Source organism: Microtus oregoni, unplaced genomic scaffold (genome assembly GCF_018167655.1).
Source record: "Microtus oregoni isolate MIOR12 unplaced genomic scaffold, Mior012 000012F_ref0000307, whole genome shotgun sequence".
Classification (NCBI taxonomy): Eukaryota; Metazoa; Chordata; class Mammalia; order Rodentia; family Cricetidae; genus Microtus; species Microtus oregoni.
The window spans coordinates 51,614,078-51,629,357 of record NW_024543071.1 but is presented as its reverse complement, the minus strand read 5'-3'; the positions used below and the strand labels follow the sequence as shown (position 1 = coordinate 51,629,357).

Here is a 15,280-nt window from a genome sequence, read left to right as displayed (position 1 = left end):
CATGAGGTCCCTATGATAACTAAGTCACAGTTCTTAGGTTTACACATAGATGACAATATCTCACATACCAGGTAGTCATGGGGGTCACTATGCATGAGACAGAGCCAAGAAAACTGGGAGAAATGTGAAGTTCCATGTGTGAAGGCCTAGTAAGACGTGAAAACACGACTCTCACACTCGGGTACACAGGCCTGCCCATCACTGGAGGACAACAGAACAGAGCATTTGTCTACCCACTCGACACTGACGCACAGGGGTTGCCTGTGGAGATTTCACAGTACAACTGTCAGTTCCGTAACACAGAGAGGACCCTTCCATCACTAGCAGGACACCAGAGCTTAACTTGTGGGGCAGCCAGGGTAAGAACGGGGCAGCTGTATGCTCACAGGACTCTACTCCTAAGCAAAATCGTGTCATGAGACGAGACAGTGGGCAGTACCATCTTAACGTTACACACAAAAAATTGATGCAGCCCGACTCCCATAAAGACACAGAACAGACCAGCAGGACACAGCATACGGTAATAACGGCTACCTCTGCACTGTGGGGTGCTCAACCTGGGTTCTGTTGAAGTTACTTCTCTGATGAAACTGTAGGAGAACCCACCCAGTCACCATCATGGGGACCCCACAAATTCTGTAAACAGCAGGAAAAGAGATTAATTCTATCCAATTAAGAAAGTTCCAGAAGATTACAGGAAACTTAATTCTTCTAAAGTTACAAATAACAAAATATATGCTTTGAAAAATTAGTTTGGATAAGGTTTTTTTAGTATGACATTGGCCTGCGAGACCCTCAGGGTGCGGTGTGACAGGCACAGAGGGAGAAAATGACTTTTTCACTGCCCTGCTTTTCATATTGATAAAAGAGTCAGACATGTTGACAAGTTATTAAAAACGAGGAAGCAAATGAAAGAGGCACACTGTGAGCCAAAGATTAGGATTAGCCCAGGCTGTGCACCAAGTTTCAACAGGGAGCAGCGGGCATTTATGGAGTGTCACAGCACCTTCCTGACAACTTTTAAACCGTCAACTTCATTCTGTTTCTACAGTAGAGCCTGAGCTTCCCAGGGTTTGACACACGACTACGAAAGCCTGGCACTGGGGAAACGGGAGCAACTGCCCGCCATCACTCCTAGCACGAGAAGGCCATCTGTGTCAACAGATCGAGCCTAGGCATGAGCAGCTGAAGAAAACTGAGAAGCCACTGACTCCAGGCAACTTACAGTTATAGTCAGACTTACACAGTTTAAGTCCTTGTACATCACATACATCTTGGTTTTAACACAAGAGGAAAATAAGGCAATAGACACGACAGGACTGGCAGCCGACCCTCCCAGCTACACACACTGCAGGGTCCTCTCACCAGAGACCGTGGGGAAATGCGGGCAGTGGGTCAAGTGATAAACTCTCGGACTACTGACGATAATTACAGAAATGCAGATTAAGACAGGCACTTTTAGGGTCTGAGGATGAGGCTCAGTGGTAGAGTACTTGCCTAGTGTTTGTTTTGTTTAAAAATTAACAACCAGCAGCAGCATACACCTTTAATCCCAGCACTTGGGAGGCAGAGGCAGACGGATCTCTGTGAGTTCAAGGCCAGCCTGGTCAACAGAGTGAGTTCCAGGACAGGCTCCATAGCTACTGAGAAACCCTGTCTCAAACAAACAAACACCAACCAAAGGAATACAGACTTTTCCATGTTGAACTTAGCAATGATTTCTTAAATATGACACCATAGACGCAGGCAACAAAACCTAACACACATTAAAAATTTCAAAACTTAAAACTTTGACCGAGAAGATGGTTCAGCAGGAAGGGCTGCCAAGCTGCCAACCCTGAAGGACAATTGAGTTCAAGCCTCAGATCCACAGGGTGGAAGGACAGAATCTACTCCACGTTGTCCTCTGACCTTCAGGAATGCTGGCACAGGCACACCTATGAGCAAATTCACACACATACAATACACGAAACTACGAAAAAAAAACCTCAACAGAACAGAACGAAAGGCAACTTTATGGAATGGGGAAAATTATCAGCCAAATCATATAAGAGTTAAAATTCAGAATACAGACAATCCTGCAGGTCAACAATGGTAATAACCCACAGCCTTTTAAACATGACAAGGACCTGAATGGCATTTTCCCAAGAAGTCTACATGATCAATAAGTACATGGAATGGAAGACAACAACGAGATGTCACCTGACATCCACCAGGATGGTTGTGCTGTATCCTAAAGAGGAAATGGTCTCAGAAAGATGTATCTGTGCACCATCCCCAGTGCAGTGAAGTCCTAACGGCAACAGGCCCAGGGTAGGAGCAAGGCCAAGTATGGAAGCAAAGAAAATCACACACCAAGATGAACTGCACAGATACTGTGTGATCAAAACAACCAGTCAAGATACATACTGGGAGGCAGAAACAACCAGGAGGGAACCGGCTCCTGCTGACTGTCCTCTGACCTCCACACATGTGCCTACACACTGAAGATAAATGTAATAAAAGATAAACACTGGGTGGCTCCACATACATGTGGGACCCAGAACTGTCAAAGAAACAAAGCGGAAAGGGACTGGAAAGAGAGCCCACCTGGCGGGTAGTTTCAGGTTTTGCAAGGACTGGAGGTCAGTTGATCAATTTAATCTGTGTAACACACTAAACTGTACACTTACACCGTTTGTATCACACCACAAAAATGTTAAAAAGTAACAAGCAATGGATCAATCCACTGAAATAACCTCCTGATGAGAGCCGTGAGAGCAAGTGATGCACACAGAGGAAGCTGGGTTCATAAGGCACCCATGCACACTAGCCAGTCACGCCACTCGGCATACACACACACACACACACACACACACACACCAACTTCACAGAAAGTAACTCAAAAAATCCCTCTGGACAGTAACGGAGCAATACAAACTGGTTAGGACTGGCAGTCATTTCCTTCTAGAAACTGACCTGGGTATCTCAGATTGGATAAAGCTTGGGCTCCAACGCCAACCATTTCCTAAAGGAAAATATCTGAAGGCAGAGGGGTGAGCCTGCCCAGGGAAAGCGACTGCTGTGCTAGTGGCAACCAACTCCTGAAAGTCATCCTCTGACCTCCCCTCATTCACCAACGTTTAGATGAGGTCGCTTACGTCCAGTCAGGCAATGGAGCATTCGGTGCTTTGGTCATCAAGACAAGGCTTTCACTATGCATCACAGAAGACACGCTGCAGGACAGGATTTAAGTACAATCCAACTTTTTGTGTAAAGTGCACATATAGCTGATGCCCAGGAAAAGAAAAATCCAAAACAAATGCCAGTAACGCTTGTTAATAGAACATAAATGAGCTTTTCCCCATATGCAAGATTTACAGTAAATCCTCTTCATCCTTGAGCAGTATGCGAAGAGAGATGTGAGGGCATTCTGTCCAAGGGAGGGCCCAGGAACCCATGGGAATATCTTTCTTGTTTTGGTTATTAGTTTTCTTTTCCTTGACAATCCCAGTTTACAACCATATTGAGATGAATATACAAATATTAGATATTTGGAAGAACCCACATTCCTTCCTTCAGTAACAGCAGCTAAGACATGGACACCACCAGGGACTAATGCTTCTGCAGCCCATGGCAATGACCACAGGTCTCTTACAATCATAAGACAAACTGAACGGCAGGTGTCAGGTCTTTCTGTAACAGGCCACATCTGAAGTCACTGTGTAGAAAAAAAACCCAACACAACCTTTGCTTTTCATTCATACAGGATCAGCCTCAGAACTACTGAACCCCAGGTCAACTGCTTCCTCTGGGAGTTCAAAGAACAAGCCTATACCCAGACTTATCTGGGCACCCAATAACCCAAGACCCCAGGGCAAAGACCAGTCTTGTAGGATAGTGTGGCTCATGTCTGCATCTCCAACATTTGGAAGGCTGAGGAAGATTGCAGAGTTTCATACCAACCTGGGCTCTCAGATAACAAAATTCAAACCAACAGCCCTCCAAGTCTGCACACTGGATAGCTCAGCCTGAGGTTATCCTGTCTCTATACCTCTTCTGATTAGCTGGGGATGAAAGCCTTACCAGCCCACTGCCACAGAACACAGAGAACCATTTAACGGTCTAAAAACCAGAGTTCTGGAAAGGGGATGGAGGTGTAGAAACCAGGTAAGAAGCCAGAAGAGGCTAGGACAGACCAGCCTAGAAAGGGTGGAGAGACCAGGAGAAGGAGTTATCCTGTGTTTGGTCCTCACCCCACTCCAGTTCAAGACTCATCCTTACATAGACAACAGTTCACTGTAGCCACCAGGTTCCAGTCCTACATGGTAATGTCCTAAGCTCAAAATCTGCCTGAGCCATTTCCAGTTGTAGTGAGACTCCATAGGCCTATTCATGTATACAGGCTGGCTCCTATTTTCAATGTTTACAGGTAAGACACACTCCCTGGATTCCAAAGGCTTCTGCCCACACCCTTCCCACGGTGACTGTAGTCACGTACCTGAAGATAAATGAAGTCCAACTCCCCAGGCAGATGGGATTTATAAACTGCCCAAATCAAGCCCACACCAGCTTCCAAGAGTGAAGATGTGAAATACCTTTTAAAATACAACCTGGAAATGCTCTGGATCGTGTTCAGAACACTCCCTTACCAGTGCCCAACAGTGAGCAGCCCCTCCCTCCCAGCTGGCAGGCTGCTCAGACCAGTTCTCCCAGGGGGAAGGTGACCTGTTCTCCCTGGCTCCATCACAGAGCTCTAAGTCTAGGCCTGGAACTCTGTGCAGACAGAAACTTCGTTATGCAGAGCAACAGAGGTCGAGAATGTAACAGTGACACAAGGATTCTAAGGTGTTTCAATCTCAAACCTTTATTTTGCTGGAAAGGAGAAAGATGATTAGAACAAAGAGGTGCTGTGACCGCCGCTACAGCTCCCCCATTTCCCATTCCAAGGTGACCAACACTCTGCTGTCCCAGTGTCATTCCCTGGTCACACCATGACTTTAAAACACAAATAAAACGCAGCACACAAATAACCAACCCGAAGACAGTCCCGAGGTAACAGGATTGGGAAAAGACAACACAAAAAGCCACACTGCCACTTTACACCCAGGTTTTCAATGTGTACAGACCATTATCTAAGTAAGACGTCCCTTGCAACCCCCAGTTTGACCTTTATTTCCCCAAACTCATTTGACAGTTACAGTTTCCCCTCTGCTCAGGATGGCTGGGAACACCATTCAAGCTAAACACACCATGTTTTCATCGCAGCCTTGGCAAAGATACGCAGATCAAATTTCCTACCAAATGTCACAGTAATTTCACAGCACGTGCAAGCCCATGTTCCCTGTCACAATGACTGATTTGTTAGTCAAGTAAGCAACACCTGTTGTCTCCTGGCCACTCCCAGAAATTCAGTATGTTTCATAAGGCATGGATTGCACATTAAATTCCTGTAGTGTTGTATAAGGCATGACTTGCAAATTAAATTCCTTTAGTGTTGTATAAGGCATGACTTGCAAATTAAATCCTTTAGATATAATAGCATTAGAATTTAACCACACAGTATGAAAGGATTTGAATCATAAACCCAGCAGAATCTGTCAACCTCCAGCACAAAGGCCAATGCCTTTAAGAGCCCACAATGTAGGAATTCACAAACCCTCTCCACAGGCTGGCATGTGCTTGGGCATTCTTGAGTTTGATACCATCTTCCACTCAACAGCAGAGCAAATCAATTTTGCTTTTCCTCCTGATTCTGATATTTTCCAAGCAACCGTTACTGCCCCTCAATTCACCCACAGTAAGGATTTACCAGCGACTTTCAGTGTGAGCTATGGTTCCCCAGTCATCACTCCCATCAAGCCACATCCCTTGCTAGCACCCCAATCCCTCACCAAGCTTCTGGCCAAGACACCAATGCCAAGCTGAGTCCTGCTCCCTCCAGCAATCCCACCTCTGAAGCCTGCCTGATCCAGTAAAACTTTAAAAAGCTCGGCTGAAAGTTTTAGATGACACCCCTAATCCCAGCGGTGTTGAGAGCCAAGGCCAGCCTGGTGTAGACTGCCAGGCCCCAAGTCAGAAATGAAAAGGAGCAATAACAGTTGCCACTCAGTAGGTAGCACCTGCTTATCACCCAGTACCAAAACCAAACCCACAGAATATATTCCCAGATGCCATCCCAATGCCCAAAGTAGACATGCCATATACATATCCCAACAGAACTTGCAGCCAACTTGTACCCTCCCATACTCTTTAAACACGACACCCCCATTCGTTTTAATAATCAGCTAATACTCTTCCATTCGAAATTGAACAGCTTTCCCCAATACCCAAAGTTTATCACACTTAAGAAGGCCTCTGACCAATGCAGAGGTTCACAGGCTGCAGAAGCAGGGAAGGTGGGCGGGGTCACCGGGCTCCTCCTGCAAACACCATCTACAAGGCACCTGGACGCGTTGAGGGCATCAAAGTTAAAAGTGTTCTACACCTTAAGCAATCTTCTCGAAGCCAAGTTCGTAGCACAGAATTAAAGACTGGAGCCTTGATTTAGAAGATGCAGCAGCTAAATGCCTCTACCCCCAGGAAGGAGGGTGCTGGCTGGCATTCACGCATCCGGAGAATGATGCTCCCAGAACAAGACATTCATCCGGAACATTCATAGGCGACAGCCCCTCCAGCTGGAAGGGTCTGCCTGTCCCCACCCCCAAAGGCTGAACCACTTAAGATGAAGGCCTTCCAAACACAGGACTTCCTGAGTAAGGCCTGGACACATGGCAGTGCAGGACTCCTAAGCTCTGGAATTCACTGTGGGCATCAGCTTAGGTCGCTGTCTCCTCCAGGGTCTGCCCTCCTGCACTGCAGGGGTTCCATTTCTCCTGGTGCCATCTGCTTGCCATGATGAACACTACAGTAATAAACCACGTCCGTGAGGCATTCATTTGGGTGACCAAAACCATGGCTGTGATCCCATCCTCCCCTCCCAAGTCAGGGTGTCCTCCACTTTCCCCAGTAGTACCAAAATACCGAGTCCAAGTCGCCAACACCGACTCACTACCTTCCCCAGGCTTACCAGATGACCGAGAGACAAGGTTAAGGGAACCTGTAACCTCAGAGTTAGAGGGAGAAGGGAAGGAGGGAGTTCACAGAAGAGAGAGCCAGGGAACCTAGGGAAAGTCCAGAGGGAAACTGCCACCTGAAAGATAAAGCTGTGGTCAACGTTGCCCCACCTAACAGATCTTAAAAACAACTCCTCAGGCCACCCCTCGCACCCAGAACTAGGTGCTATGAGGCCAAGCCCAAATTACATACCACCCGGAGCCAGAACTCTCAGCCCCGTGAAGCTGAGTCCACGGTCCAGAGGACGGGCCTCATCCCCAGGCGGGTTCACAACCCCTATCTGGAAAAAAAGGGTCTGCTGCCATTGTCAAGTTCAAAGCTGACCCCCACGCCTATCTTCAGGAGATCCAGGGCCTCAAGGGCCCGAGTCCACCTGTCTACATCTCCTGCTCTGCCACTAGAGCTAGAACACTGGGTCCATGTAGGCCCCTGTGAGAGTTGTGACCTCCTGGAGATCAGGTTCCCCCACTGCTACAGACGGCAGGGCCAGTCTGGTCTTGCAGGATGTTGCCCCTGTGTGGATTGTTGAAGGCGCTTTGGAAGCTGCCGTCCACACAACCACTGTCCCCAAATCTAGTCTCTTTAATGGTAAATTTTCCTTCTCCCACCCCCATGCTAGTGTCTGCCTCTAGCTCTGCCATCTCTCTCATCTGAGCCCTGAACTAGCCACTTCCTCCCCGCTGCTAAGACCAGATGGCAGCCCTCCTTGTCACTAACTCCTGCTGACGAGGGCCACAACTTTTGCTTTTATAGCCTTGGGTCGCGTTACCCGGTCATTGCTCAACGGAACGATTCCTCCACGGACACTTAAAAAAAAAAGTCCCCCCCCCCACACCTAGTCAGAGGAGCCCACGAGGGGCGGGTCATGGCCTCCATCGACGGCCACTCCCTCTGATTGTTCCATGATCCTTTCCTGAGCAGTGCGTCACGGGATGGAGGACGTGTGTGAAGATATTCGGGAGGGGACTGCATCAGGGACAGGTCTCCTTTGCTGCCCACCCCAAGGCAGGCCTGACTGCTGCCAGAGGGTCGCATAGGCGGGGGCCACACTGGCTGGCAGGGCAGAAGGAAAAATACAGGTCACCTCAGGTCACCACGCCCCGCAGAGGCCCGAAAGAAGATCCGGCAGAGTGCCTGGAAAATTCCACTGGGTGGCGGAGGGATCTCTGCGGTGGCGTGGGGACGGGGCGGGGCCTGGGCGCGTGACTCCTCGGGCGTTGTCACCTCTTGCTCAGCCGGTGACGGTGACGTCAGCGCAGGCGCCAGCAGGGCGGGAGTGGGGGGTGGGAGGAGGAACTAGCCCAGCAGCTAGGTTGGGTGCTTAATTTGCCTCTGAGGTAGTAATTGTATGGGGGGGAGGGAAAGGAGGTTGCGAGCTGCGGTAAAAGCAGGGGTTTTGTACGGAACACACACAGAATGAGCGTGTGTTTATAATGTGTCTGATTGCAGGACATTCCGCAAATCATCTTCCTTTGGGTGTGGGATGGTGAGAAAAATTATTTTTTAAGCTGCATTCTGCGACAGTTTATGGCCTGTGGTGGAGTCCAGGCAGTGGGTTTGAAGACCACAGTGGGTGCAGGCTGGTTGTCCACTTGGGGTGGGGCCCAGCCCAGGTTCAAAAGCAGACCTTGCCCGCAAACCTTAGCGCCTTTCCCAAAGCTGAGCAGGGAGAGATGGGGGTTTAGTGAGGCTTTTGAAAAAGGGAATTGTCACCTCCCGTGCCAGTGAGGGGCACCTGACACAGCCTGAGCCATCTCCTCGGCTCTGGTGTCCCCTACTCCCCCCCCCCCCCAAAAAAAAACTGGAAGGACAATTCAAGTAAACCGAAAAAAAAAAGGCAGTTGGCAGAATAACTGCCCGGAAGTCTCCTCCCAGGCTCACCACCCACGCTACAAACAAAACCACCCTGTGACAACAGGCTGGAAAACCAGGGCGGAGAATGTTCTGCCTCCGGCAGATGGAATCCGCCGGCGTGGCTGGGCCTAGACTGCACTCCCTGTTCCCGGAAAACCTGTGACCCTCACATGACCAGCAGCACAGAGGGAGATTATGTGGCAAGTGCTGGCTTGTAACGTCTCCTGGGCCTGCTGAGCCTGCTCCGCGCCACCAGAGCCCTTCCCCAAGGACTTTCCTATCAGTCTTTTATTGATTTATTCCCCCCCTTTTTTCTTAATTTCAGACATTGTTGCCTATACTAGCCTGGAAATCACAACAATCCTCCTGCCTCAACCTTTCCAGTGCTGCAACTTTCCCACCATGTCTGCCTTTGTCTCCTCTGCTTCATCCTGGCAGCATTTCCAGGCGTGGGTGATGGGGGGTGGCGACTGCCTTAAAGAACAGGGAGTTGCTTGACAAAGTGTTCTAGAAAGCTGGGAGGCGGTTGGAAACCAGTGGGAGAGGCTTCCCCGCGGCTTTGCAGGCCCAGGCTGTGGGACAGCTCTTTCTGTCTCTGAGGTGATTTGTTCAGCCATTTCCAGAGCCCACGATGCCTTCTTTACCTCTGGTCTCTAAATGTCCCTCACACACTCCATCCCAGGAACAATCTTTAAGACTTATTTTTGAATGTGTAGCCTAGGACTAATTGGTGTCACAAACCAGGGTTATAAACGCCCGGTTGCTTGGCCACAAATAAACAGGAGAGGTCCAGCGACTATCCCCAGTCCCCAAGGGCAGTGGCAGGTTCAGGGGCTCCTGGTCTACAAGGACAGTTTTTCTTGGGACGAGAATGTATTTGAGGGCTTCGAAGAGGTGAGGGGGCCTTGGGAGCCAGGGCTGTGACCATTCTTTCTTAGTGGGACAGCTAGGGTTCTGCGAGAAGGACAAGGGCGGGGCAGCCACCGCAGCAGCCAGCCAATTTCCCCAGGTGAAAACAGGCTGTTCTGGAGACTGTGGTAAACAAGCCTGTGGGTGGGGTTGAGTGGTGCCCGCCTTGCTGAGTCCGCCCTATTTCTGCGGGTGGCTTTACCAAGGGCCTTCCCAGCCAGCTACGGGAATTCTGGGTTAGAGGGGAAGGAGCAAAAAGGGGTTCTTTTCGTGACACCCAAGCCTTTCTCAAGGCTATGGCAGTCCCCACTGGCCTATTTCTTCTTCGGAAGTCAGCTTAGCCCTTTTGATTGCAAACACAGGCACAACTCAGGGAAGGGACGCGGGATTTTCTACAAAAAGTTTTGGACTAGTGGGAAAGAACCAAGCAGTTCCAGGTGTGCCCCAAAGGCCAGGCCAGCACCGCTGTCCCCACAGGGGTATTCCGGAACTCCAGCTGCCCGACCGCCCCCCCCCCCCCTCATCCTCCAGGGATTCAGTTCCTGGGCTGTAGCCTCCGGTTCCCTTGGACTTTTCCTGGTGCCAGAGACCTCCTCAGCCTGGGCTTTTTCACACGGAGCCCTGAACCGTGTCTGCGGATCAGGAAACTGCACGGTCACCGTGTGCTGGCAGGAAGCCTGCCTCACCGATCTCCTGGCCTTGGCAGCTGCCTGAGCAAAGGACCTAGGCTCTGTCTCCTGTGTGACTGGGCGGTGGGGTCGGGCTCGGCTCCCCCCATATTCCACACACCCGGAAGCACATTGTTTTTATGGAAACAGGTCTCACCCAGTGTCACCCTGTCCACCTTTATCCTCCACTCGCGCAGGCCAGGGCCACAAAATCACCTCTCAGGGAGCCTCTTGGCCCTAGCTCTAAATCCGTCCCCCTTGAACTTGACCTGTGGGGGAGGGGTTTCTGCCCTATGTACTCTAGATCGCTGAGCCCACAGGAGCTCTGGCAGGAGGTAGTTCCCAAGTGGGTGACTTCACAGTTTGTTCTCTAAAGGTCACTCTGGGGCCTGTGAGGCTCTTGGTAAATATTTGTTGACTGACTCAAACAAGGACATCAGGTCAGTTGAGCCCCATGATGTGGCAGGCCCTGCTGGTCCGGAGCTCAAAGACTGGGGTGACTTTGGGAGAGGGGCGCTTTGAGGATCAAATGTAAGCAGAAGGGATTTGAGGGAGTGGTCACTGGAGGTCGAGGGGTTGGGTTCTTGGTTCTGTTGTTCAGGTTTGCAAGGCAAGGGAGACCCTCCTGCTTGGTTCCTGTTTTCTTGGTCCCCTCAGATCTAAAGGCAGGAAGGAGGGAAGGGGTCCTCAGACAGCAGGAGGGTGCTCAGGTGTGGGACCCTGCCTTTCCTGGGCATGTGGGGCTCTGTGGACTCCTCATCACAGAAGCCCTTGCCAGCCTCGGGGGTTGGCACCGCCTTCAGCTAGGCTTCCTGCCATGACTTGCAGAAAGTAACTTAGATGATGTCAGCCCCAGACACTCAGAGCTCTTTGAACTGTGTTCCTGGCCCGTCCCACGTACATTCCTACAATCCCGAGCACTTAAACCTGGCTTCCTGCTAGGTTCTTGGGCTCCAGGCCTCTTGGTACTCCCTTCCTGAGCCTTTTTCCGCTACCTTTCTGTCACTGGGTCCTCCTTTCTCAGCCCCTCCAGATGGAATCGGGGGACCCAGTCCATAGGCTTTGTACCCTGGGCCTCCAGTAACTTCCCCCACCCTCCATGGCCCTCCAGTGTTTACCTCCTGGCTTTCTTAGGTTCCTCAGTTTGCCTTGTGTACCCTCTCCCAGCCTCCTCCCCAAGTCCACACCCCATAAACCCTGGCAGTAAGTTCCTCTGGGGCCATCTGCTGTCTCGCCCTTCCTTCCTCCTTCTCCTGGACCAGCTGCGTGCCGCAGGTCACTCTAAGATGGGAATGGTCTCAGCCCAGGATGTGCTTGCTACCATAGGGACCACAGGCACAGACACAGGTACACTAGACTGTCCGTGAGCCTTCTGCAACCCTGCTTTGGTCTGAGTGTCACCCGTGAACAGTCTCAGAGCCAGGGCTTCCACCAGCTGCACAGCAGGCAGAGAAAATCCTTCTGCTCATCTTGAGATGTATAGGAGGCCTGTAGTCACTGGCGGAGGCTGTCAGTTGTCCTCACTGACACCACCTCCCAAATGGCAGGTGAGGAGACAGAGACGTCCTAGCGTTGGGACTTTAGTCTATTGTAAATCATATTTATGTAAAATAATTTAAATTTGGGATCAAGGGAATTTCTCAGTAGTAGAATGCCTACCAGGATTCACAAGGCCCTCCATTTGACCCCTGGCCTTAGTAAGAAGTGAAACAGCTGGAGGGCTCAGTGAGCGGGGCTGAGTGATCAGGGCTGGGGCGTGGAGAGGCCTCCTGACTTACAGGGCTGAGGCCGGGAAACTGGAAGGTGAGGAGTGGGTGGGTGGGCAGTGACCTGAGCCAGCAGCTCCTGTGGGAACGGGGTGGAGCATAGGGTAGGTGATTATCCCCGGGGTCTGCTCACCTCTGGATTTCCCCAAACAGTCCTATTGGCTTTACATATTTGACTGAGTTCTCATTGTACAGAAAAGCAAGCAGGTTCCAGAGCAGAATCCATTGCAAGGTCCTGGATGCTGGGGTTGTGGATGCCTGGGTTCTAGAGAGGGCCAGGCAAAAATCATGGCAGGCCCCTAATAACTCAGTTAAGAACTAGGCCTCGGTTCTTAAACTTACTAGGCCTGGGCGAAGCTCCATCACACACACACACACACACACACACACACACACACACGTGATAACAAGTAAGGACTTGTCCAGATTTGCCCAAGAATGGAAAAGCCATAGCCTTGGCCCACCTCTGCTAGCCCTGTCCAGTTAGAAATGTGCTAATATGATTGGCACTCGTGTAAGCCAATCCTAAGTATAACGGTCACACTGCTTTTAAAATTCTTGTAGCTGTGCTTAAAAGGGGCTTACACATTCCTTTCTAGGTTGTCACCATTTTGAAGAGATGTGTGCCACCCCACACGCATGTGATATGATAAAAATGTTCTTGCTGATTGCACAGTGGCTGACAGTCTTTGGGGGACCTCTCGCAGACCCCAACACTAGAGTGAGTGTGTACTCGAGTAAGGGTTCTGTACCTGGAGGCACAGTGCTGTTGCAGGCCACTTGGACTGGCCTAAGCCAGAAATGCTGGCTCATGATGCCTGCGGCCCAGCAGAGAGAAAGGGAGAGCTCAGCCGCCCTCTGCTGGTCACAGCTGAGCCTGCTGTTCCTCTGAGGGCAGAAAAAAAGGGTTCATCCATCCGTTGGCACTGAGCGGACTTGCTGCTAAAAGCGGAACCTGTGAGACCCAGGCTCAGCCCTGTATCTCAATTCTGGATGTATCTGGGTTACCCACCTGTGTCCTCTGAAACGTGGATGGGTTTGGACAGGGTGGAAGGACTTCTGAAGGGCTTCCCAGCCAGAAACAAGGATAGGCAGTGGGAATCTGTCCTGAAATCGCCTCTTCCCTTGGGTCCAGGCTTATGCTTTGTTCCAGGTCAAAGCCAGGCTTTCCTTGTCATCCCTCTGTTTCACTTACCTTGAGCTGAGCTTGGGGAGGGACAGATGTCCTTGGAAGCCTGTGTTGGCCACAAGTCTTTTTCTGGTATCTCTACCTATGTGTCCTGTGTTGGCCACTGGTCTTTTCTGGTATCTCTATGTGTCCTGTGTTGGCCAGTGGTCTGTTCTGGTATCTCTCTGTGTCCTGTGTTGGTCACTGGTCTGTTTTGGTGTCTCTACCTATGTGTCCTGTGTTGGTCACTGGTCTGTTCTGGTATCTCCACCTATGTGTCCTGTGTTGGTCACTGGTCTGTTTTGGTGTCTCTACCTATGTGTCCTGTGTTGGTCACTGGTCTGTTCTGGTTTCTCCACCTATGTGTCCTGTGTTGGTCACTGGTCTGTTCTGGTGTCTCTATGTGTCCTGTGTTGGTCACTGGTCTGTTCTGGTGTCTCTACCTATGTGTCCTATGTTGGTCACTGGTCTGTTCTGGTGTCTCTACCTATGTGTCCTGTGTTGGATGCGGCTACCTCATTTGTCAGTGGTACCCTGTGTTTTCCTGGTGATCTGTATCCCACCTCCACCCACTTCCTCTAAAAAGTTAACTGATAGACCTTAATCTCAGCACTTGGGAGGCAGAGGCAGGCAGATCTCTGTGAGTTCGAGGCCAGCCTGATCTACATGAGCTAGTTCCAGGACAGGCTCCAAAGCTACAGAGAAACAAAACAAACAAGCAAAAAACAAAACAACAGCCGGGCGGTGGTGGCACGCGCCTTTAATCCCAGCACTTGGGAGGCAGAGGCAGGCGGATCTCTGTGAGTTCGAGACCAGCCTGGTCTACAAGAGCTAGTTCCAGGACAGGCTCCAAAACCACAGAGAAACCCTGTCTTGAAAAACCCAAAAAAAAAACAAAAAAAACACGTTAACTGATACCCCCTTGGACAACTTGGTTGTAGGCTTTCTTCAAGGCACTGGGGGGGGGATCACCTCTGCCCTCCTCTTCCCAACTTTTCTTTTCTTTCTTTTTTTATTTTTCGTTTTTCCTTTTTTTCATTTTTCGTTTTTGGTTTTTCGAGACAGGGTTTCTCTGTGGTTTTGGAGCCTGTCCTGGAACTAGCTCTTGTAGACCAGGCTGGTCTCGAACTCACAAAGATCTGCCTGCCTCTGACTCCCGAGTGCTGGGATTAAAGGCGTGCGCCACCACCACCCGGCTATTTTTCGTTTTTTCAAGATAGGGTTTCTCTGTAGCTTTGGAGCCTGTCCTGGAACTAGCTCTTGTAGACCAGGCTGGCCTTGAACTCACAGAGATCCATCTGTATGCCTCCTGAGTGCTGGGATTTAACGCATGTACCATCACAGCCTGGCTGCGCTTTCCTTCTACTGGACAACACCTGATAAGCAACAGTATGTGAAGCAGTGGCCTGGTCTGAACACTCGTGAGGGAACTGGCCACCACTGGAATCATTTCCCATGTAGGGGCCTCCCCAAGTCCTCTTTGGCTACCTCGAGGGTGCCTGGAATGGCTCTGGTTTCCACACCCTCAGGGTGAGCCACCTCTAGCTTCCAGCCTCTCATCGGGTGTCCTTCTACCTCCACTGCTGTCAGCAGAGCTGGTGTAGGACAAGGTGGGGCATAAAGCTTTCTGCCCTGCTGTCAAGTAGGTGGGCAGGTGAGCGGTGGACGGAGAGAGCTTCAAGGTCTTGTGTGCTGCCAGTGCTTGTGGGACACAATTTTGCACTCATACCATGGAACAATCAGAGACCTGAATTAGGTCCTTGGGCAGACATTGAATTGAACTGAGCTGGAGCCAAACTCTACCAAGGTTCTGTGAAGGG

General features: G+C 50.5%; 1 long non-coding RNA gene across 1 annotated transcript; it reads right to left on the bottom strand.

Annotated features, from left to right (window-relative positions):
• Positions 1 to 4,820: 4,820 nt before the first annotated feature.
• On the bottom strand, positions 4,821 to 7,812 carry LOC121454634. The gene is made up of 2 exons (XR_005975291.1): positions 7,288 to 7,812; positions 4,821 to 7,171 (listed from the first exon to the last, which is right to left on the bottom strand). It is a non-coding gene; the product is annotated as an uncharacterized LOC121454634 (long non-coding RNA).
• Between the last annotated feature and the right edge of the window lie 7,468 nt (positions 7,813 to 15,280).